Source organism: Typopeltis vanoorti, chromosome 10 (assembly GCF_054136105.1).
Source record: "Typopeltis vanoorti isolate ZY-2024b chromosome 10, IOZ_Tvanoo_1.0, whole genome shotgun sequence".
Taxonomy (NCBI): domain Eukaryota; kingdom Metazoa; phylum Arthropoda; class Arachnida; order Uropygi; family Thelyphonidae; genus Typopeltis; species Typopeltis vanoorti.
The window spans coordinates 130406726-130431523 of NC_143558.1; the positions used below are offsets into that span (position 1 = coordinate 130406726).

A 24798-nucleotide genomic window follows, 5' to 3' on the forward strand; every position below is an offset into this window, starting at 1 on the left:
TTACAGAATTGGCATTTTATAGGTTGTATAAAAATGTTGCGAAACATGAAAATGTTAAGAAAATAAAAATTGATTGATTTATGCAGTTGGAAAAGAAAAAAAATACTATTTTAAATAGCTATAAACATGTATCATTCTTTTAAAGGATCAAACTGTACATTTCAAGGAAACTTTCAATATACAACAGTGTAAAACGAAATAATATTAAATGTGGGTCTTTGAAATCCCTTCTTAGGGTTCTTCGTCTCAGCGTGACCTCGAATACGGGTTTTTCCACCTAAAGAGCAAAATGCTATTGATGACCACTTTCCAAATACTTATCCAGTGGTCTTCTCTATAATTTTTTTTTCCTACGATCTGCCACTAACGTACTTTCCGTTGAAAACGAGTGATATTTCCTTAATAAGTGGGGTTTAATTGAAGCGTTGTCTCCAATCCCTTTAATATTTGCAATGTTTATTCACCTGCAACATTATTCACGTGTATGCTTTAATGCCTCTTATTTGATTTGATCACAGTTACTAACAGAATTGATGATCCAATAATATTTTGCTATCTAGCGTTGTCTTCTGTATTTCAGAAAATGCCTATCCATTCTTGAATTACTGCTAGCACCAGATTTGCTCAGTATTTCTTAATTCAGTAACTCACTTTAACTCCAGTAATGTCTTTAATATGTCATTTTTGTGTTTGTTTATTTTTTAAATAAAGAGAGAGCAAATCTGTTTTTTAAACTGTTCGTTGGTCAGTTTGGTTTATTATGATTTCAGCTTTCCATGTCGAGCGACCACTAATCAGAAGTAACATAACAAAAATGTGTTGGGGGCTAGATTTATTTTATTTATTTTTCTGAGGGAAGCATTTGGGAGAAAAATCGACCGAAAAACTCGGTATTGGAGATTTAAAAAGAATCATAATGTGATGAGAAGCAAATAAGCTATATAGGAACTATTACAAAAGGGATCCGACGAAACCGACACCCGAAACGAGATGCTCTCCTTTCGCCCTCATCCGACTTATAATTTACGCTCAAGCCACTCCAGTTCTTATTTTACTCCTCTCTTATTTTATTATTTTTGGTATTTTTCGTGTAAAAAATCAATCAATCGCCTAACTGTTGCGTGTGATCTCATAAGCAGGTGGCAAGGCATATTGCAGCCTTCCGGAATTCGGGATTTCATCCTGAAAAACAGAAAAACCGGCTAGAAGAATCCAATAGTCTCATAGCGTAGTTGCTTCGACTGTAATTCCAAACAACTTCGCAGTTGTGTTATGAAATAACAGTCATTAGCATTACAGACATGAACTGGAGGTTCCTGCCACCTAAATCAACAGCAACAAGTCAAGAGCGCCCTTAAAATATAGAAATGATTGGCTTTTTAAAATTCGCAGGAATAAGCGATTTGAATTAATCGAATGAAACATAATCAAGAATAGGCCACTTAATATAAATGTATTATGTTCATACTAATCTTACAGTATTAAAATATATATTAACGTATGCTTTTCTCTATCAACCATACACGCGAGATGTCACTAAACATAAGACGTGTGCGTGTGAACAAGTAATTAGGAGAAAAATGAAATCTGCTGAAGTTTCTCGAAAAGCTGAGGATGGTATTCATTTGGGTAAAACAATACGGTAAAATACATTTGGAACCGAAATTGATAGCTAGTTCGGTGGAGTAGAAACCATAAAAATGCCGATAGAAAAGACGCGTTGGAGGTGTGTGTGTGGGGGGGCTCTTCTATTAACCAAATGCCTCTCTTCTGGATAATATCGATAATTCGTTGAAGACCACACACACACTGACACTCCTCTCTAACTATAAAAAACAGAAAAAAAAAGTTTTGACACTTTACATAGATAATTCATACCTTTTTAATACAGTGCGTGTTTTGTATTTAAAGTGCCTAAAACAAAATAATTACTGCTCGCATGCTTCCCTTTAAAATAAATTCGGGTATCCCAGAATGAAATTAACCATTTAATATTTGAATATAGAAATATTAAAATGAAAGCAAGCCACACAAATATTTTCACTATTTGTATTGATAGGATAAGAAAAGATGAAAATGACTGTTACATTTTTTTTTTTTTTAATACATCATAGATCAGCATTTCCTTTGATGGCGTAAAAACTGTATTAAGTAATAGAATTTATACCTTATCTCTCTCTTTCGTCCTTGAAGACTTCCGCATCACAATTTCCTTTCATGTCGATAAACAGTCATGCACAGGTTGCGTTTCCAAATGATACTAAACATATGGAATGGCTCGTTTCATTTGTAAGCTTAGAATCGTAATGGATATAGCTTGAAGCATTTTCTAAAAAAAAAAATAAATAATAATAATAAAATACAAGCCACTGCAATATTTGCATGTGAACTCTGTTTAAAACCGTGATCTTCAACATGCATTATTGGGAAAGACAAATCAAAAGTTAAATGATGCTATGTACTTGAGGTAATTTTTAATGGCATGGATGAGCTGACAAGAAATTACACTGTTGGCTATTTCTGTACAGTTTTTACGGTCTTCAAGGTAAGTAGATCAGGATTTTCGTTCAGAATTTTAAGTCATTAACTCAGTACATCTTGTCTACGTGCGAAGAATTGTGGACAATTCAAGGTCCACAGGCTATTGATATCGTGTTTGCAGCTTAGTTTTCTAAGCTGCAAACACGATTTTATTTTCTCTGAAATATTACTGCCCTCACCGATACTTATTTTAATGAAGCGTAAATACAGTTGGAGTTTACTCAGGGTTACATTTTTAAACATTGGTTTCTTGTTCTCCCGTTAAAAGTTTGTCGGTTTCAATATCTTAATTCCATTATTTTAGTTACATTAAAAGTTCCACGAATACAATAAATTGATTAAAATTCACAATCTATTTATTATGCAATATTCAGAAGATGAATAGTATTCTTATTAGTGATGAAGGTGAATTTAAGTTTCATGCCGAGATAGCAAAGTTTCTCTCTCTCTCCAGGAAGACCAGCTCAAGAATATACGCAATTGCTAATATAGCTTCTTGATTTAATTGCTTCATCCCAAACCTAACAACAACAGCTCACTCTATTTGCGTAATTACGTGTTCAAATAGAATCTAATGCTGTCGATATTTTATGTTTTAAATCGTTTGATGTAAACATAGCAAGCATAACACAAACCATTCTTGGTTGCTTCGATTCACGGACCCTTAGATGTAATGTCTGCACGAGAGGCGTGAGAATGTACAGAAGAGCATTGTTATCTAAAAACATCATTAGAGAAAGAGGGAATTTTGGAGAAGAATGAATAGCTGCTTGTGTGTTGAAGATAATGGACAATATTTAAATGTAAATGCTGATTTAGCATCAAGTTTATGCTATACGCTCTAGAATAATAAAAGAAGTGAGACATATCAGTTAATATTTTGTGAGAAGTTGGGATACCACTTACAATTAGTGTGTTGCTATCCGTAGTATAGAAGAGTTGAAATTCGAATCAGTGAATACAACGTGTTACTTTACTTCTTTTTTTTTTTGGATGTGATGACGTATTGGAATGGTGATGTTCTTCAACCTCGAACAGAGAAGGCAGAAACGGATTCAGGTAAAATCAGTTTATATTTTTTTATTCGGTTCTGTATAATCTCAGATTTCGGTAACGTTTATTTTTTTATGTGAGACCCACCCACGAAGATTGTAAACCCATTGTACATAAGAAGGGGCTTATGTTGGGGACTAATAGTTAATGATAAAGAAACCCTGTTCTTGAAACTAAACGTGGAGCATTCATAAACCACTTCAGGCTAACAGTAAATGGGATATATGCCCAATTTTTTTTGTCTTTGATTGCCTAATTTTTAGGTTCAGGTTATTGCGAACGTTTGTATTGTAAACACTGCTCTTTACATGACGGTCAATGTAGTAAAAAGGACTCATGAGCTTCTCTTCTACTGAATGAAAGTGATGCTTTATTAAATTCTTATTAATCAGTAATCTTTTAAACATATCCATAATTTGCTTGAAAGATTAAGACTATTGATTTCATGATTATTCCGTCACACATCCAAGGACTCATCTACTGCTTATTTTTAATACACCAACTACACACAACGCCATCAATAGTAATTTTAGTTTGTAAAATGCGGGAGTTCTCATGGTCGATTTGCTTGCACACTGGATGAAAACCCAGGTGTTTACCTGAGCTTTCCATGCGGAAGCTCTACTACTTCCCTATGAAATCGGCTAACTTACCTTCAGAAAAAGGCCCATATGAAGTTTCCTCGTCACGACGAGAATCGAACTCAGGTCCTTTTCAGTTATTAAAATGTAAACTGCTGTGTAAAAGCCTGCATATTTACGCAGCATTTAGGAATTAATATCGTCATTATTAACTACTTGCCTACTCAGTCAAATATGAAGCAGTAGTAAATAGATTATATGATATTACTATTCACCATATAACGCCATTGTTATTGAACTATTCGCCATATAGCTTGATTCATTAAAATATATGGCACAATTTGTGAATGAATTTTTCATATTTTAATGACTTAAGACGACTTTAAACTACCCGATTCATATGAAGGTGGAGGATCCAGGGGACAACTCTTTCGTACGATGACTCCATTGGTTTCATTCATTCAAAAAAAAAAAAAAAAGTCTTCATATTTTCAGCGATGACTAACGCTGGAGTCATCACGTTTATATATATAAGAAAAATCTTCAGAATTGCCTTTTAGGGCATTAATGATGTTCAATCTAATTTGAACATCATTAATGTCATTTTTTTAAAAAAATCTATGACTAGCTTGCGTTAGTTGCAGCCAGGTGTTGATTGGTTGGGAGGTGACTAGAGGTACTCGTAAATATGAGGCTCAATTTTGTTTTGCATTATGTTCTAGTTTACAAATAATTCCTTACCTCTGAAAACATTCTTGGCGCTCATCGTATTTTGCAAGAATATCAAACTTTAAATTGCACCGCTGATCAACATCTCAGGTGTTGATGATCAGCCATGGAATTCTATTGATGGCGGCATCGCATCGCGTGGAGGTTGAAGTTTGCTGGTCGGCTTCACGAAATGTGAAGCGTGCAATTTGTTGCGTACTTTTTTTTTTTATTCGAGGATATGAGGACAACTAGAAACCATTTAGAATTACTAACATATGCTATTAGAAAGCGGTAAATTCGTTTCCGTATTTTTTACTAGGGAATATGGATGGACATTTTTCAAAAATCACTACTAGAAAATATATGGAAAGTAACTTCATCAGTTTCTCTAAATCGATCCATTCATTTAGGTAAACATAAAATTACTTGTATGACCTAACTTCATGTTTTCCCTTTGTTACTTTCATGAAGTTACTTTTTGCATATAGTCTAGTAGCTTTTTCCTCTAAATGATTATCCATATCCCCTAATTAAAAACACGAAATTAATTTTACCCTTACTAATTACATTCTTCCTCTAAAATACCTATCTACATCCCCCGTTTAAAAATAAAAAAATATGGAGCTAATTGCACGCTTTCATTTTGCATGAAGTCGAACAGCAAACATCAATTTACGTGCTGTGAAATGCTGCTGTCCATAGGATTACATGGCATCATCAACCTAAAAGTGTGCAGTTTGTAAAGTTTGATATCTTTACAAAAACGCCAAGCCCAAAAATTTCCATTAAAAAATTATGAAATATTTGAAATTTCCAGGGAATGATTTATTCTGCACTGATAGCCATGTTTTGTTTTGTGCTACTCATCCGAAGATGATTAATATTAACAGGCATAATACACCAACTTAATATTCACAGTTGCTTTAGCCATAATTCCGAAATAATTTGCATAGCATGTTTTAAGCTGACAGAAAGTTTAGCGAATATTCTGCTTTACAAATAAAATAAAATTTGAAAGAGTGTGAAAAAGGCTCGTTACAGCACATGTTCTATGGGAGCTATCAATGTTGGACACGAAAATGTTCTCCACGTCTCTCAGATGTGAATATCAATAATTTTATTTTTCGAATTTTTAATGAGGTCCTCATAAATTATAAAGAATAAAACAAGATTTTAAATTAGACAGTTAAAAATATCATTGTTTATTTTCGATAATAATAAAGAATATTCTTATTTCATTAAGGTAAATTGTAAGGCTTAGCTTCCGCTTAAGCCCTTCCCTTGTCAAATACAACATTTTCCTCTGTCAATAAGCAAAATTTCATAAAGAAATTGCAGTTTTTTTTTTTTTTTAGAATGCAGTAACTATTAGCAGAGGTGCGATTAGGTCGTTTATCAGGAGACTTTAACTGCCATCCTTATTTCCTTTAGCAATATACAGTAAAATATCAAAATATTATTAAAAGAAAAGGCATGATGATTATTCATTCTTGTTCAAAAGCCAAGCAGAAAAACTTTTGAGAAAGTGCCTCAATAACTTAATCGGTGTCTACGAAGTCCTTTAATGTTGAAAAGACCTGAGTAGCCGGTTTCATATGGAGAATTTTTCGTTCTCTAGAACAAACCAACCAGAAGAACACCCAAATATAATATATTGGCCTCATAACCAATTATTTGCTTTGTGCGTAAATTAAAACAGCAACAGTCTTTTGAGACGTAAAATTTCGAAATTAACCGCTTAGTGGAATGCAATATTTGACATGAGTGGGTTCGTTACTATAAGAACCATAAGAAACAAATTCTCAGGAGTTGTATTTTCGCCTTTTATTACTACTGCTGTTTAAGATTTCACTGACCTGCCCAGCAATGTTTAGAACAATTTATCTTCAGAGACTAGAAAAGAAATGAATACCATGAAATTACTTTTAAATCAAAAGTAGAGAAGAAAAAAAGTAAACGACTCACTTTTCATCGGAAATAATTTTTCGATCCCAAGATGAAGATTTAATTTGAGAATCCTAGCGTACTCTTCTCACATTACTGCACTCATCAAACTCCTTATGTAATATCCTCAGGGAGGGAGAGAAATGTATAGGATATTATGGTAGTACTACATGAAAAGGTCACATTGCTAACTTCTTATTGACAATTTTCCTCCAAATTAATTTATCTGTTAAGGACTCAAGTAATGTCAGATCTTGTATTTCGGTCTACTAAGGCACTTTTTACTGCACTAGTCCACCTAGACCTTTCTCTGGTTCTTTTCCCTTTGAAACAACTGAAATATAGAATCTTGCTTTATAATATCCAATTTATATCATATGTTCGTAGTTTTTAACAGCTTTCCTTTTTGTCATATGCCTTCTTCGGATATACAAAGCATACATATTCTTGTTTTATTCCAAAAATGAAAAGCTGATCCTAATAACTTCTATTTGGTCTGAACCTAGCTTCCTTTCCACAATTTTTCAGCATTTTCAAAAGTAAGCTTGCATAAATTTACCATAACACTAAGTAGAGAAATTCTTCTGTAATTCTTAAATTCGGCTTACTGAGATAAAGAGCCAATAGGCTTCACATCGGCGAAGTAAGTTTATTCAAATTACTCCACCTTTACTACGAGTTGCCCTAGCATGAACCAGATGTTGGCTTACGCTTGGCCTCGCCGAACTTTTATAGTTTTCTATATTCGGCATGAAGCTCTTAGATTTTCAATCTTTGAGTTTCTTATTCGAACTAAGAAATAATGTTGGATTCAATATCCACTTAATTTGAATAATCTTAAATTCGGTTTTATTTTCTTTTTCTAAATGGGTACTGAGAGCTTTACTGAAGCCATCTGAAATTCGACCCACTGATATTTTACATCCATTCCTCTTGTATGTTTTCTACCATGACGCTGTCACTGTTTGTTTCATTTTGCAATATGTCAAAATAATTACTACAATACATCTGGAATACATTTTATCTTCAGTTTTCATGTCACCGTTATCATTTCTAATTCCTCAATTTCTACTCGTTTTCAACAGCCTCCAGAATATTTTCACTTTCCTAATATTTATTTTCAGTCTTCCCGGAGTCTTTACATGACTTCTTGACAGTTAGTTTTACAAACTTGTTAGCTTTATTACATTTTTTTCTGTTTTCTGTCATAGCAAAAGTTGTCTTACTTGTTAGGAATTTTCGATATGCTTTTTTCTTTTCCTCGACTATTCCTTTAATTTTTGAGTCCACCTTGGAGTTCTAATTTTTCTGTTCTTGCAGACAACCTCGCCACATGTCTCTTTGGCTCAATGTTTTCTTCAGTGTCTGCACTGAATCTCCAATGTTTAGTTACTTTTTTTAAACGTATTAATTTTTCTTTAATAATATTTGTGTATTTGAGTCAACAGATCGTTGAAAGCTACTCACATTCGATTCACTTAAAAAACTATTTTTCTTTCTGATAAGATATTCAATTTTATCCTGCTCAAAACTAAATGGTGAGGCACTTCCGAACCAGCGTGAAGATATCGCTATGAAAATAGCATAACGAGTGAGACGTTTTTTTGGATCTTCTCTCCTTGTGAATTTCTACATATCTGTTTGTTGGAACAGTCCTGAACAGAAACTTATTATTATTAGCTCTGCTTTTTTCTCCAAATTTTCAGAAAACATTTCTGTATGTCTCGAAATCGTTTCCTACTCGGCTGTTTAGATTTCTAACTAAGACCAACTGGATCTTTTTCTTTATTTCCGCTGCCACAGGCGCAAATAAGTCTCATTGTCTAGTTATTCATTCTAATATTTGCCCCATTTCACTCTATTTGGTATTGCCTGCCATTCAAAATCATCTTCATATTTAGTGTTGAATACTATAGCCTTTCCACATCATCATTACCTGATTATAACATAAAATCTTGTATTTGTTACTTAGAAAAATCTCACCTGTTTTTGTTCTTTGTTTCTGTAATGCCTATTAAGTCGATGTGATACTTATCCAATTCTGCTAGTTACCTTTATTTCCACTGATGGCACCAATCTTGATCTCTGTGAAGTTTGTTCTCGTAGCTGACTTTTCGCTATATGCCTTCGTTCCCAGACGAAAACAAGGGGGGGGGGGATCTTGTTTAGCAGGGTAACTCCCCTAGCTGACATGAAATTGCCATGTAGTGCCATCATTTTATTTTGGTTTCAGCCAATAAAAATAAAACTGGTTGAAATAAATCCCAAATTTCCAGCCCATCCTCGTTCGTTCAGTATCCAAATAGATACCTACTAACAAGATAACCCACGAGACAGTTAGGATTGGACAGTAAGCGAGAAGCCCTAGTCGGTTTTTTGCATTCCTTACAGGGCTATGTGGATGTCTCCTCTTAGGTATCCAGTGTCATACTTAAATTTTGATGGTAATATTAAACTTTACGGTATTCTCTACGCTGCCTATTGTTTTGGAACGTTAACGGAGTCTTTTCACATTACTGAACTCCAGAAATTTTTGTTTTGTGCATGTAAAAGGTTTCGTACCACGAGTATTGGTTTCTTTCTTTTGAAATAAAATTCATTTACTTCAAAAGAATAGCACTCGTAGTTTCAGTCCCCCCCCACAATTTATTAAAACTATTCCGATTTATTACTTTCATTGTTATCTGGGTCTTAGAAATAAGACAAAAGAAATATAATACAAAAAATTGTTTGATTGATACAAAATTGAGTATTAAGGGGGTTTAATATTCTAATCAATTAAGTTTTTAAGCCGATTTCCACAAAATACGGGTCCTCGAAAATCCGTATTCTTTAGAAGCGGTGCAATTATGGATATTTGTTGGTCTTTCATTCTTTCGGAACTAGCATTAAAATTATAAACAAGTATTCAACTGCTTGTTTAACTTTGGAATTTCATGACTACAACTTTATGATTTCTTACTTTATAAAATGAACGGGATTTTTCTTCATACCGTGTTAACAGTGTTTGTGGAGAATAAGAAGCTTGCTTTGAACCAGAGATAGCAGTTATGTAGTATTACTTACATTGTTCACATTGTGAAGTAGAGCGCTTCCAAGGGTCGTCATGGTTACAGCACACTGCTCCGCAATGACCCAAAATAAATAGGAGCAAGGAGAGGGAGGCGCTGTTGCTACTAGCTGCGAATAAATCGTCTATCATCACCCTAACGTGATTTCTACTTACTAGCGCCATATTGACAAGGTAAGTTACCTTCCAACCCCCTGTTAAAGTCTCCCTCCTGTTGAATCTATGGAAGAAATTTCTAAGCGAAGTTAAACTCTGGAAAGAATTTTAAAAATGTTGGGTAACTAAGACAAAAATCATTAGGATCAAACTGAGGTAAGATCCGTATTTTGACAACTTTATCATAAGAAGCATATGATGTTTGTATTCATATAATCTCGAAATAGAAGATCTAAGATCTTTCAAAAGGAAAGACATTAAACTGGGTGTGAGTTTATGAACGCTCACAAATATTTTAAGGGAAAAAATACATAGATCTCAAGAAAGGTTGCTATTTTATTATTGAGCAATGCAACGATATATACGGCGCTTTTAAACTTGATGTCATGTCAGAGGTATGCCATATGGAAGAAACCTCTCAAAATTGCTTTTCGTGATTGAGTTAGGGAAGAATAAGAAGATATATTTCTTAGATGATCTAATTTCTTTTACCAGTAAGTCTTGTATTATAGAAATTGGATAGCTTATGCTACTAATTTCTAAATGATAATGAAGGAAAAATTTTAAGCTACTTCCAATTGAACATAAGGAAAACATATTTAACTATTAGGTGAACGATTTGATTTTGTTGATGTTTAGGGTCAGCGTCCTTCTTTATTTCACTTATGCTGCTTTATATACTCAAGAATTTTAACTCTTGCTGACTTCCATCACGGTGAGTTAAACTGCCATTGTTTATACCCAAATTTCAACTTGATGTTATGGATTCAGGCATACGTAAGCCCGAACTTGGGAAGGAAAATATGAAATTATTCTTTGATTAATCAAGAGTTGATTCAGACACTTGAGCTAAATTATTAACTATTGTCAGGGCTGCTCCGCGTCCACCCTTTTAAAGATTGAATGCTGGGTTCCAGAAATAAATGGGACTCAAATCCAAAATAAAGTAATTTATTAGTGCAATGAATATTTTAGTTATGTTTTCTGGGTTTCCCGACGTGTTCATAATAACACACTTGTATTATATCCATGTAAGACAGATTTCTATAATAGAAATAATCATGCATCTTTAACAGAAAATTGTTCTCGAATTTCTTTCCTAGGTTGAAGTTGATTGTCTGAAGAATGATAACTTCCTTTTGAATTTACATGGAATTCAAAAGGAAGAATTCAAAAGAATCCTTCATTATAACTGAAAATCTCTTGCTAATAAAATAGATATTCGATACAACATGGTTGCGCCAAATTGTAAGGGAAGTACTGCACATATATTACTGTAATATATATATATATATATATATATATATATATATATATTCCATTGTTGCATTTGTATGTGATATCTAAATGTGTTCCACGAAAAAAAATGGAGTTCACAGATCAAGGGATAACAGGAAGTGCAACTGCTTTCATTTACTTTGGATATCAAAGCGCTATAGTTTAAATTTAGTAAAGAACTAAACTTTTCCTTCCTGAGCTTATAGTTAAATGAACATTTAAAACAGTTTTGATATAAGATTATTCCTAAAAGTAAACACTGTTCGTTAGGTATACACCCTTTGTCCAAAAAGAAACCGAACTTTTCGAAAATAGAAAACCCTAGTGGCGCCACCCTGTTGTTTCTTTTTGTTCTCGAAAGCGGCAACCGTCATTAGTGTTGTGTCAACTGTTTATGACATTTGTTTCATTAGAAGCCGAGTTATAGTGACAAGTGTAACAGTGTGTTTTGACAAACGGTCGGAAAATGAGTTTCAAACAGAGCTGCGATTGACTTTTGTGTTAAACTTGGTAAATGTTTTACCGAAAACATCAAATGCTTCAAAAAGCATACGGTGATGAATGCTTATCCCGTACTCAAGTTTGCGAGTAGTTTAAGTGATTTGAAAGTGGTCGTGAGACGCTTGAGAATGATGAAAAGCCGGGCCGTCCGAAAACTGGACTGACCGAAGTTAACATCCAAAGAAGTGTTAACTTTTCGGATGTTATTTCATCAAAGAAAACCCGAAATCGTCCGTGAGATTGATTGAAGATGAATTCAGGATTCCAAAATCAACTGAGCACAACATTTTGACCTAGAGTTTGGGCCTTCGCAAATTGAATTCGCGATCTGTTTCCCCCAGGTTGATCGACGACCAAAAAATGTATCGAATTGAACACTGCAAGGACTCATTAAAACCGCTCGTAAGGACTCAGACTTCCTTGAAACGATCGTTACTGGTGACGAAACGTGGTGAGTATGAACCCAAAACAAAACGCAAGAGTGCTGAGTGGAGACCACCAGAAGAGGGGCATCGGAAATAAAGTCGCTTGGAGAAGTCAAAAGTAAAGACAATGCTGATTTATTTCTACGATTCCAAGGGCATTATCCACAAAGAATTCGTTCAGCCAAGCGGTCAATGGTGAGTTTTATCTCGAAGTTTTGAAGCGATTGATAGCGAGAATTCGTCGCGTACGGCATGAACATCGTGACGACCGACCGTTCGTCAAAACACACTATCACTCTTTGCACTATAACTCGGCTTCTAATGAAACAAATGTCATAAACAGTTGACACAACACTAATGAAGGTTGCCGCTTTCGACAACACAAAGATACGACAGGTGGCGCCACTAGTTCTATTTTCTGAAAGTTCGGTTTCTTTTTGGACGGAGGGTGTATGTTAACTATAATGGTTAGATTTGCGTAAGTATAAGATTGCAATGAATATCCATGGAAGTTGAGAATGAATGTAGTTAAGAAAGGAATGAAAGCTAGATTTTTCTCCATAGTGCGGTGATTGGAATCGCCTGCATTTGAAGTAGTGAGTACAGATAATATGAATGAATTCAAGTAGGTATGACAGGTGGTGTGAGTGATATGAGGCCTCCCTCGATGAGTCCCTGAAGGTCTCTTGTAATAATGTCTGTATCGATCTCGATTTGTTTCCTGTACTCCATTGCACTGAGATAGAAAGGACACTGATTCTTCATCGTCTTAGCTGTCAGTTGTTAATTCGTCTTGCAATTGCATATCTAGTTTCTTTGTTTTTCATCTGGTTCTTTACTCGTAGAATGGAAGTCTATCTTCCAACTTGGGCAGTGTTTTATTACTTCATAGGCCTACTTTGAATTTGAATTCACTCTCCTCCTACTGTGTATTTCATTCAATGACTTCAAAAACAATTCATTTCTATTGCTGATGAACATACGTTGTATGCTCTTTCTTATTTGAAAACTACAAAAAAAAAAAAAAAAAAGAAAGAAAAAAAATCCTGAATATCTGTAAACCGAGTGAAAATTATTATATATCTATCTGTCTAGTATTCATCTATCTAGTTCACATCAGTTTCTTCACTTATTAAAATTTTTTTTTTTACAAAACGAATCCACTTATCCTTCTTTGATATCACCTCTCATCATTAGAGAAGATATTCCTTGTTAGTGGAAAAACATCTTGTGTCTTCTCTTGCAATGGATGTATCACATCTGGGTGCCTTCAGCATAAAAAAAAAAAGAAAAATGTCAAGCCAGCTAGATGCTATTAGACGTGAATAACTGCTCTCCCTGCAAAAATCAGTTCGCCTAGTATAAAAGTAAGGTGCTTCTAAGTTAGGATATTCCCAAAACCTGCTTAAAAATCTAGACCTTTCGGTTCAACAGAAACCGATCAAACTGCCCCTTGTTAGCCAATACACAGGCATTCGTTTTTCCACAGTGAATCTATAGTTCTCAACTTCTCTAGGTAACTTTGCCATTGTATTTCCTACCTACAGGTAATTCTTCTGCGTTAGGACATTTTCACATCAAACTGCTCTTTCATAAATTAATATCCCCAACTCGGATAATCTTTAGTAACTCTTCTTCCAACCCCTCCAAAGTACACTTAACATTATTTGGGAATTATTTGTTGCCAGCTGTAGTATTCACATTCTCTTTCTAAACAATTGTTCACATTAACTTCTCTGCCTTTTTCCCACTACATCTAGCCAGCTGGCACATTACCTCCCACGTGAAAAATATCACACGCCCCAGTCCTTCACCCCAGATAATTCTTCGGAATGGAATTGCTCTGTGTTCAGGATTTCACCCACGATTGTTACTAACGCGCTTGTCTACCTTACTTTGGCGGTGTGGGAGAAATTGTATGCAGATTGTCATCATGTATTTAAAAAAAAAAGTGCACATTATCTTGCGATATTACACTTGTAGAAGGTCCGTATCGTCATTGCTCTTATTCTGTCTCGTAGGCGATGATTCAAATTAGCAGCTTGCACGCCTAGTGTTGGCAACGTTGACTCTGTTACAGAACATGAATGTAATTCATGTTTTGAATTCTAGCGAGGATTTTCTTCAACACAGTATGTGTGGAAAAAAATACCCCCAAGCTCCGTAATATTTTATTCTGTATTACGTTAGAGAAATTGTTCAACTTTGCTGATTTACAACATAAAGGAGGTTATGTTGGTCTAAATTCAGAGTAATTTATTAAAAAAGGGTGGCACACCATTTGGCAACTCCTATAGGTAGAGATGACCTGCTAATGCTTCTGCCCTGGTATCTCAACTTGGGCCTGGCTCCCACTGAAGAGACCTCAATAAAGGTCGAAACTAGTCTGGGTAGTGGCCCTTCCCTTAATGCATAACATTATACATATCCGCAAGGAGATGTGTTTTGCATTATAGGAGATACTGAGACAGGAGTGTTGGTATCTTGCTCCACCTTTGCAACGAGTTGCCCTGGTGTTGTACCACCTTACCCCAGTCCTGAAGATACTTTCAGGCGCAAACTTTGTTTGCTCACACTTGGATAAAGGATTAAACTAAATTTATAAAGGAGGTTAGTTTAGAGGAGGTTTACGTTATTTACATCCGTTTATACGGTATTAGGATGAGTCGGTAATTTTTATATTTCTAGGCACGATCAGAAAATTAAAGAGGAGAAAAATAACGGTTACTTCTGAAGAATTATCTGGAGTGAAGGACTGGGCTTGTGATAATTTTCACGTGGGAGGTAATGTGCCGGCTGGCTGGATGTAGTGGGAAAAAGGCAGAGAAGTTAATGTGAACAATTGTTTAGAAAGAGAATGTGAATACTACAGCTGGCAACAAATAATTCCCAAATAATGTTAAGTGTACTTTGGAGGGGTTGGAAGAAGAGTTACTAAAGATTATCCGAGTTCGGGATATTAGTTTATGATAGAGCACGTTGATGTGGAAATGTCCTAACTCAGAAGAATTACCTGGAGGTAGGAAATACAAGGGCTCTAAGTTACCTAGTGAACTGATGGATTCCGTATAGGATGTATTCTGAGATTGATAGGGAAAAATAGGAAGTAGATAATTCTAGTCATAGATGAAACTTGCTGAATATAGCCATATTCAGCAAGTCGATACAGACGAAGCCCTTTGGTCGGAAAAACCTGGGTTCGATTCCCGTCCATGATGTGAGAAACCTTTATCTGCTTTCTTTCGACTAAAGGCGAGTTAGTCGGTCTCATACAGGGGAGAGGGTTTTTCTCACCCGGAAACTCGGGCCCGTGAACACACGAATCGATAGTCATAAAATACTTAATCTCTTTTTAGGAGGGCTCAACCTGTCGTAAGGGAGGAAGGAGGGAAATCCCCATATGAAATAAATTATTTTTCATTACAAAAATAGCAATGTTGATTTACAAGAAGTTGGAGAAAATGTCTGGAAACTAGTCATCTTGACTGTTGTCATCCTAACTTTTTTTTTTTTTAATAACATCTACTTTTGTTTTGTTAGTTATTACAATATGCGTGGGAGGAAGAACTAATTTTGTACAAATGTGTTCATAACGTGATCTTAAGTGCATATCCTCCGTAGCTCAATCAGTTTGAATCTTGTATAAGAGACGAAGAAACTTTGTCAGGACTTTTTAATGGCATGTGAGTTAGCCGATGTCATGTGAAGGTGGGAGTTATCCTACAAAATAAATCTGCCAGAAGAATACACATAATTAACCGACATAATACACTGACCACATAGCCTTAGTTGCTATGGCCATAATTCCAAAATAGCCAAATAACCAATGATACATACCCTTTAAGTTAGTGTTAATGCCATTATTTGTATTTTTTTAATCCTCTAACGCTTTTATTCCCTTTAAAGAATGAAATAATAATTGGAGGAATAAGAGGAACTCCTTTTTTGAAGATAGGTACGAGGCAGTCAGTCTAGAGCTTTCACTGATAGTGAGCTCAAGGTACTAATGAATCAAGGTTTTTCAGAAGAGAGTACTTATATCCTATTGCCAAATCCCGACCATTTCTATTGTCTCGAGTCTTGTGAGTTTGTCGAATTTTTAAGAGGTTTTTTTCAGGGTTAAAACTAAAGTTTTCGGAACAGATACCCTTCTTGCCATGAAAGAGATCGTTAAAACTGGAACCGACCAAAGAAAGGTCTCGAAAATATCCCCTGTATTCTGCAACTATAATCGAACTTATATTGGACGTTCTTCGGAAAGCCTAGTACAGTATTATGGATAACATTTCCAGACTGCTATACAGGCAGTCTTGTAGTTTTTATGGAAAGCAGAATATAAAATTTTATAAATATTAAAACCACTAACTCCTTTATATTCCAGAAAGGAAGTAGCGAGGTCATTTAGCTTTTGAAGACTAGTGGGCAGCTAACCTTTATCTTTAGCAAGTCTCAAACCAGCTATTTAGTTTGAAATACTGTAGTCTATTTTTCTTAAGTTTTTGAGACGAAAAACACGAGTTTCTGGGAGAAAAAACCCGCTTGTTCGTCAAACTCGAGAATCGGTAAAAGAAAGGCTTTAAAAAAACTTCTCCAGGTGCATACTAGACTGAAACTTAAAACGGATTTTCTTCAGGGCCTAGTAGTATGGATGCAATCGCATTCCACGGGGCTAATAGGCCCATTTCAATATTTATTATACTTGAAAAATTATATTCTTGTTCAATCCTTTACCCAAGAGGAAGCAAAGTCAGGACTAGTCTTCAGGACTGGTCCACTTACATATAGAAGTTGTTGACTTCAATTACTTTAGTATCCCATAATGCAAGATCATGGAAAATGTCACTACCGAGACCTTTACTAAGATCTCACCAGTGGGGGATAGGCCTAGCAAGGTACTAAAGTTAAATTAATGCAGAAGTCATATCAAGTAGTAAAATGGTGTTTCACCATATGAAAATTATGCGATCAAAGATAGTTCGAGAAGTTTTTTCACTCGGCTGTAAAGTATATTATACTTGTAATTACAAGTAATTATATTCTTCTTCATTTAATCATTTACTCAGGCGTTCCCCAAATTGGATACTGAGGTAATTACTTCAGACTTTTAATTCATGTAAAGTCATCAGATTCTATATATATATCAGTAGATTGATCGTGAAGATACTTCACGCGCAAACTTTGCTTCCGTGAAGAATTAAAGCAAGAATATAAATTCTTGCCGAGGATAATATATTCTATAACAGCTAGAATACTTTCAACTGCTATCTGTGTAACGTTTATTTAATTTCACAAAGTCGAACATGTTGGTATTACTATGTCTTTATGTATAAATATGCACGTAAAATAAAATATAAGTATCAAAAGGGACGTGAGAAAATAAAGGAGAGAATTATTTGAATACATAAGTCAACCTATATATGGAGTGCAAAATCTCGTGTTATGCGAATCGTGTGACCACAGCGGTGCAATCTCTTTTTTTTTTTTTTTTGCTTTAAGCACTCAGTAATCGGTCTTGGACTATGTCTGTTATGTTGGTGCTGATTTTGGGCCCCGATTTTTCCCCTCACAAACAGAAAATCTACCTAGAACACATTTGATATTAGTTAAATGTAATGCCGATATCGAGTATAACTTTCAGTAATTTGAGTTAATGGTGCTCTCATTCTAGGTGAACTTGTCTCCTTGTAAAAAGGCCAATAATAAAAATATTTTAAGAATTTTTAATAGCTTATTTCATATTTTACTCCTGTACTGTAGAAGTTTTTCAGTTTCATTGTTTATCTTATTCTATTATTAATTCAGTTCTAGTAAACTGAGTAAAAGTTGTAAATACAAAACTTTGCCAAATTTGGTATTATTTTTGTGATGTCAACATCGATATATATATATATCGATGTTGACATCACAGAAATAATATATATATATATATTGTGTGTGTGTCCGCGCGGTTAGCCTAGTGGCTTTGTGCTTCGCAACCATATGCCTGGGGAAGGAGTGTCCCAGGTTCGAATCCCATCGAAGACGTGAGGAACTTGAGGATCTTCCTCAGGCATAGCCAAGTTAGCCGGTCTGGGCGCGGGCAGTAGGGTTTTTTCCGCCAGTTTATCTGGCGTTTTTCATCCCGTAAGCAGACACTCTGGCCCATTGAACATATGCCTCTACAGCAAAAAATATTCCCCCCCCCCCCCCTCAGCGGCAGACTAGGCGACAGGTCGGCTGGGAGTGCTAACTAATAAGAAGTCGTATCTAAATAACACGCGGACCCTGCATAGGAAGCGGGAATAACGCGTAGTGAAAGAAGAAAGATAGATATATATACAGTGTGTGTATTTATGAATAGGAAAATATAGACAGAAATATTCATATAGGAAAAACTCATGAATAAAAGTGAGCCAAGTTGCTCTGTTTTGTACTAAATCGTAAATATCAGATAGTTCATGAACCTCATCTTCAAAACGAAGTTTGCTTATGTGTTGCCAAAACTGTTTTCTTGGTCTTCCTCTACCTCTGTGTTAATTAGTTGGTCTGTATAGAGCAAGAGTATTGAATAGATGAAACTGGATGTCTAAGCTAGTGTCTCGACTATCTCAGTTGACTGTTTCGAATTGCTTTGTTAGTAGTCTTTGCTGGTTTTCTTCAAGAACGACGGCATTAGGAATGTGATATTGCTATGTATATCCTAGTATTGGTCGAAAGCATGTTGTCCCAGAGCTATTAATGATATTACCTACTCGCTGAGAAGTAATAGTAGTAATGCTCTATGTCTTAGCACGTTATGTAAATATGGCTTGACTGGTGGTTTGGTACAGGAGAATTTCAGTATTTACACTTTTGAATTTCCAGATATTAGACTTTTATGGAATTGAAGAGCTTTGTGCTTTCTTTTCACTATGTCAATTAGCATCGCGGTAGCAACCAAGGTGCTGAAAATCATTGGCTTCTTCAAGAATGTGGTCATTCCTTCTGTGCTTTCTTTAGTACTCTTTAGTTTTACGGCTATTGACTGCCAACTCAATCAGTGCTGCATTTTTACATAACTTATCTAGGTTTTTTTTGGGGGGTAGTCTGAATCACTACTTCATCTGCAAGACAGTGACTACTTATGTGGATTTGTCCTGCTCAATCTTCGAGAAGTTATTCCGTAACCGTTTCTTATGAGTGAATACATAATCAAAATATATGGTGCCAAAGAGTCTCTCCGAACTCCAGTGGGATCAAAGCTCTCACTCATCTCTCCACTAATTATTATTCTTGCGTGATAATTCTTGTACCGTTCTGCTATTGCCTTGATTATTTCCGAGGTATGACGTAATAACTGAGAAATTTGAACATCCTTTGTCTAATGATTGAATTGAAGGCTTTTAAGAAATCTTTGAAGTTTAAGATTAAGAAAAGTTTTTTTATCACTTGATCCTTCTGAGACAATCGATGTGTTCAACAGTATTCTGTTTTTAAAGAAATCTGCTTGATTTTGATTAGAAGAGGTGTTACGTCGTATAGTTCTCTTCGGTTTAGAAGCAACATGTTATAGATTTTCATTGTGGTAGGAAGTAGTGTAATTGCTCTGTAATTTTCTGGATTGTTTAGATTTTTTTTTTTTTTTTTAGGTATTGGTGTTTTTAGGCCTTTTCTCTATTGTGATGGAACGATGAATGTAGCTAGAGCCGTATTACATGCGAAGAATCCATGTACTATCTTGTTATCCTCGTCGGATAGAATATGAAGTACTGATTCGGTGACGAGATTTATAAATTGACTTAATACACGATGAAGAAATTGTTGATATCTTTAATCACTTAGCACTTGATAGAGTTTGAAATTAAAAAGTATCTATCTCCTTTGGCGGTAAACAGATGTACTACTAGCTGTTAATTAATGCAATAATCTTCAGTGAATCGCCTATATTGGGAATAGTAAGTTATGATTGGAAATTGCACAGGTGGTGAATCGCATAAAATTTTCAGACTCTGTTTGGAAATAAAAGGCGTTAGGAGTTTATTTTAACCAGTGAGTCTTCTTAGTGTTATAGTAATAGGGAAGGGAGGAAATAATTCGGAATGATAACCGCGAGGTGCTTGTGTAGCATTTAGTGATATTTTGGCCTTCACAGCAGTAGGCTACCAGATGTAAACTACTGAAAGTTCTATTCGAGTCACCGACTAGAAGAACTTTTTCTAGGCCTCTTCTTTCATCTGGTTACCATTGACTTACCTAGACCTTTAGCAACATGCAAGTAGCTTTTACTCTCAAAAGCTGGCTTTTAATATCGCAACTCAAATCGACCGTAGAAAGTAATTCCAGGCAATTCCTAACTGAGTTTAGGAAAATGAGATGGCGGCAGTTATCTACATACTCTACTATCTGAATCCTTAATCATCTGTAGCTATGATCTGAGCATCGGTGACTGCTATACATCGAGATTAGCTGTCAACCGGTTTCCAAAAGTTAGAGCTAATAGTTTTTCATACTCCATTTGGAAGTAAAAGGTGTTAGGAGTTTTATTTGTTGTATCTAGGATAATCTTGATAGTCACTTCTAAACAGGGTGCAGAATGGGTTCATTTAAACAGAGGTCCGTTATGACAAATCTGCTTGCTTTCTATGATGTAAGTAGACCAAAGTAATGGCACTGATGTAATTTTGCTGAGTTTCAGCGAAGCCGTTGATAGCGCGCATAAGAACCAACTCAATAAAATGTACCAAATGGATACTGAGCGAAAATCAAAAGACAGAAACAATTTTGTCTTTAAAGAGTCGAGTCGTTAGCAGTGGGATATTCTAGTTTCGGTGTTATGGCCTTTATTGCTTAACGCATTCATAAATGATTTCGGTTAAAATATTAACACAATTACTCTTTGCTGGTCATGCGCAGCTAGTTTCTTTCTCACATATATAAATTCTGCCTTGACCACGCTTGTTAATGGTCTAGTGTACACTGACGTGTTCTGGTGGAAGGCCAATAATAATAATGGTTAACATTTCGCACATGCAAATGAATCTAACCATGCTTCAGGAATGTTAGCGTCATAAATTACTGCTATATTCTATACTAGAAACACTTTTTTCATAATACTTCTATAATGAATTATTTAAAAATTTAACTTGTGGATGTCTATATAACCCTGTAGAAATGGTCATTGCTTCTCTGTCGCAGGGCCTTCTGGGAAAACACGATTCTCAGTTCTGTCTAGTATACTTCCAGATAAATCTTTTTCTAGGTCTATTTTCAGACTGTTCCCGAGTTACACCATTCTTGAGATGAGTAAGCAGGGTTTTCCTTTCGAAAATTACAGTTTTTAACTGCCCAACTCAAGACGATCGACTATAGCTTGCTGTTTCAGAGAATAATATATAGTTTAATCCCTGACATAGTTACGGACGAAACTATGTATTATTCTCTATGTTTTGTTCCCTATGCTAGGGACGAAAAAATGACAGCAGCGGTCTACCATAATCATCATCCCAGATGCTTGTTTGATTGATAGTCTTGGGATAGCCATCAGTGACAGCTAAAGGTGGAGACTGACTAGCCTTCGAATTTCAGCGAGGTTATTTAGAGCCAAAACGGCCTTGGCCATTACGTTTATGGAATAAAAGGCAGCCGATTCCATGGTAAAGCAAGATTACAAATTCAATCAAATGATTGGTGTTTAGGGTGTAAAGAAGAAAATAATTATCTCACTTTCGGCTAGAAGGATCTAGATTAAAATTGTATCTAGAGCTAGAGGAATGTTTATGATGTGTTTTCAAGTGAAGGCGAGTTGTCGATCTTATACGGTAAGGATAACATTTCGGACAGACACAATAAACCTACACTCCTAATTCGACAAACCTTGCACTATAGAAATCTCCACAATCTTCAAAGCAATTTCTACTACTTAAAACTTATGCCAAACCATTATGCAGTTCAGATAAGTTTTAAAACGCTAGTAAAACAGTTCTGCCTTATTTCCCACCAAAAAACATCTTCCAGTCTATATAAAGTGAGATCTCTATCATTTAACATCTTTTGGAGGTAAGAAAACTTTGAGCAAAATTATCTTTTGCTCAAGGTTTTCTTACCTCCAAATCCTTGAGTGACACTCTGAACTTCTCTAAAAATGCTTTGCCCAACACAGAAGAGAGAGTAGGGAAAGAGAAAGAATCGGGTTGATTGACTCATCTCTTACCAATTCACTCCAACTCACTCTCAGACAGGCAGGCGGTTTCCACTGCTTGCATTCTATGTGAATCCCACCACAACAAATGTTTATCTGAACCGTCATCAATAATCCCTTTATCTTCCATGAAATCCATTGAAACACGTGCAGCAAACATTAGTCTCCTTTGCATTCAATTGCAATCCCACTTCCAATTGCAATTTTTTCCAAGGAATGCATTCACATCTCTTCAAATTGAATATGAACAAGTTCTCTTGTGTATTCACAGTCCTGTCGAAGAAAGCGTTTCTTCGACCGGTTTACGAGTTAGTCTGTTTCTGACACAAGCAAGAGTAAGGTTTTTGTTTCACCTCGGAACTCAAAAAATCTACCATAGACCACAATATTTAAGACAATAATATATAGTATTAGAATCTACGATATGGCAGCAGTTGCTGCTATACTTTCCTACCTCACTGATAGTCCTATGCCAGCTCTTCTGTGATTGGCTAAGAGTACAGATTCGCTGCTCACTAGTCATCAAAAGTTAGTTGGGGATAAATTCCATCCCCAGTCTCTTTGAGGAAAAAATGGCGTCAGCAGATATTGTATTTCTTGCCAATCCGCATCATTAATGTACTATAGGTTGGTTAACCTCTTGTGCAGGGAATTATCGTAGAAATATCAAGGAATACACGCATAGTACTGCAGACATCTCATGTACTCGCTTTGATCATTGAAAAATGGTGATTCGCGATGGATTTCAAAGTTATGGAATCGAGCCATTTTAATATTTTAGGGTTTTTCATTTGTTGCGGTAGTGATGAGAACAAAAGTAGTTATAGTGTGTTATATGTTAATCCCACTCACTAAAGGTTTTTGTAAACCTGTAACATATCATTACTGTTGGTAGGCTGTTTTTTTTATTAGTTATAAAAAATAAATCAGCTAATGCCTTATAGGGAGTAGTCGAAGTCTTTATACCCTATCTAGCTTTTGGAGACTGAATAAGCAGTTCAATCTCCACCGATAGCCAATCAGTGATAGCTGGCCCATGTCTATCACTAATTATAGAAAGCCACCCATAAAGAGGCAAACAAGTGCTGCCATCTCTTGGTACCTAACATTAACAGGATATGTTACTGTAGGAAATAATGTGGGTACTACGGTCGATTTTCTTAAGTTTACGGGACGAAAAACCCGAGTGTTTCATCCCGTATTACTTTTATTTCGTCCCGCCTCTTATTAGTTATATATTTTTTCTATTTTTATTTATATTTTAAATCGTTCTGGAAACCAAATATAGAATTTTCGAGCGAGTTTAAGTCTCCCAATAAGCTGGGCGGTAGTCTCTCACTATGGAGCGAAATTCATCTCCCACTTAAAACATCAGAAACATCCATTCTCATGGTAGAATTCGAACTCGCAGCCTGTTGGCGGGAGAATAGATGCGTTAACCACTTAGGCAAATTTATTCCCCTCCATACAGTGATCTGCTGGTGACAGTGTATATACACTGCATAATAACATTCCGAGTTTGCGTACCATCTAGGGAGGAGTCCATTAAATTGTGTGTATTATGTGATGAACACAGCCAGTAGTTGAAAAAGCATTGTACAGTTATATAAAACTTCGTCTGTAAAATAAGTACATGATATTAATGAAATCTCACTACATAAATTGCTTCATGCAATTCTCCTTCGCTGGAGAAAAGGAAAACAGTTTTCTTATTTTATTAAATAAATGAAATACGAACATTATATTTGCAATAAGCAAAGCTACCTATCAAAGGACTACGTTATTTCTTTAGAAATTTGCTGTGTAACTCTTGGGGGTGGTTCACACGGTTACCCTAGTAGCCATGCGCTTGGGGAAGAAGTATCTTCCTCAGCGATAGCCAAGGTAGTCGGTCTTGGGCATGGACAGTAGGGTTTTTCAACCCGTTTATTCTGGGGTTTTTCATCCTGCAAACAGGCAAACTGGAGCCTTGAACACACAAGATACAGCCATAGAACATAGCAGCAAGGAAGGCAAAACCACCTTGCTCATAGTCACTTCCCTAGTATGGTAGCATAGCTGCCCCTACCGTCCGTTAGGACGAAAGGAAATCATTCCATTTCAACTCTTGGGGAAAAGAATTGTGAAAAGAAATTCGAGTTTAAATGAAGAAATGGCATAAACAGCTTTTAAAGTGAAAAGAAGTCTATAAGGGTTACAGAACTTTGAGAATGAGGGCTATTTCCACATGACTGGCCAATTTTCTTCAAAATAAGTCTAAGGAATTCCCCTCAGACTGTAAACTGGCTTTGATCCCATGGTTATCAACTTCTTATTCACAAGTTAGTTATGACTATTTGGCCAAATGTGATGATTGTGCGTTTAAATTTTCTTCTCCTGCCA

The 24798-nt window shown here is 35.6% G+C and overlaps 1 protein-coding gene across 3 annotated transcripts in view; it reads left to right on the top strand.

The window, feature by feature from the left end:
* Positions 1-2397: 2397 nt before the first annotated feature.
* Positions 2398-24798, top strand: part of LOC150102796 (synaptotagmin-1-like) — a 277762-nt gene continuing 255361 nt past the window's right edge. For 2 of the 3 annotated variants that reach the window (XM_090398669.1, XM_090398668.1), the window contains exon 1: positions 3258-3600. The gene's annotated coding sequence lies outside the window, so the exon portion shown is untranslated. Of the gene's footprint in view, positions 2546-3257; positions 3601-24798 lie in introns of those variants that run through there. The other variant, XM_090398670.1, reaches the window with a different exon arrangement.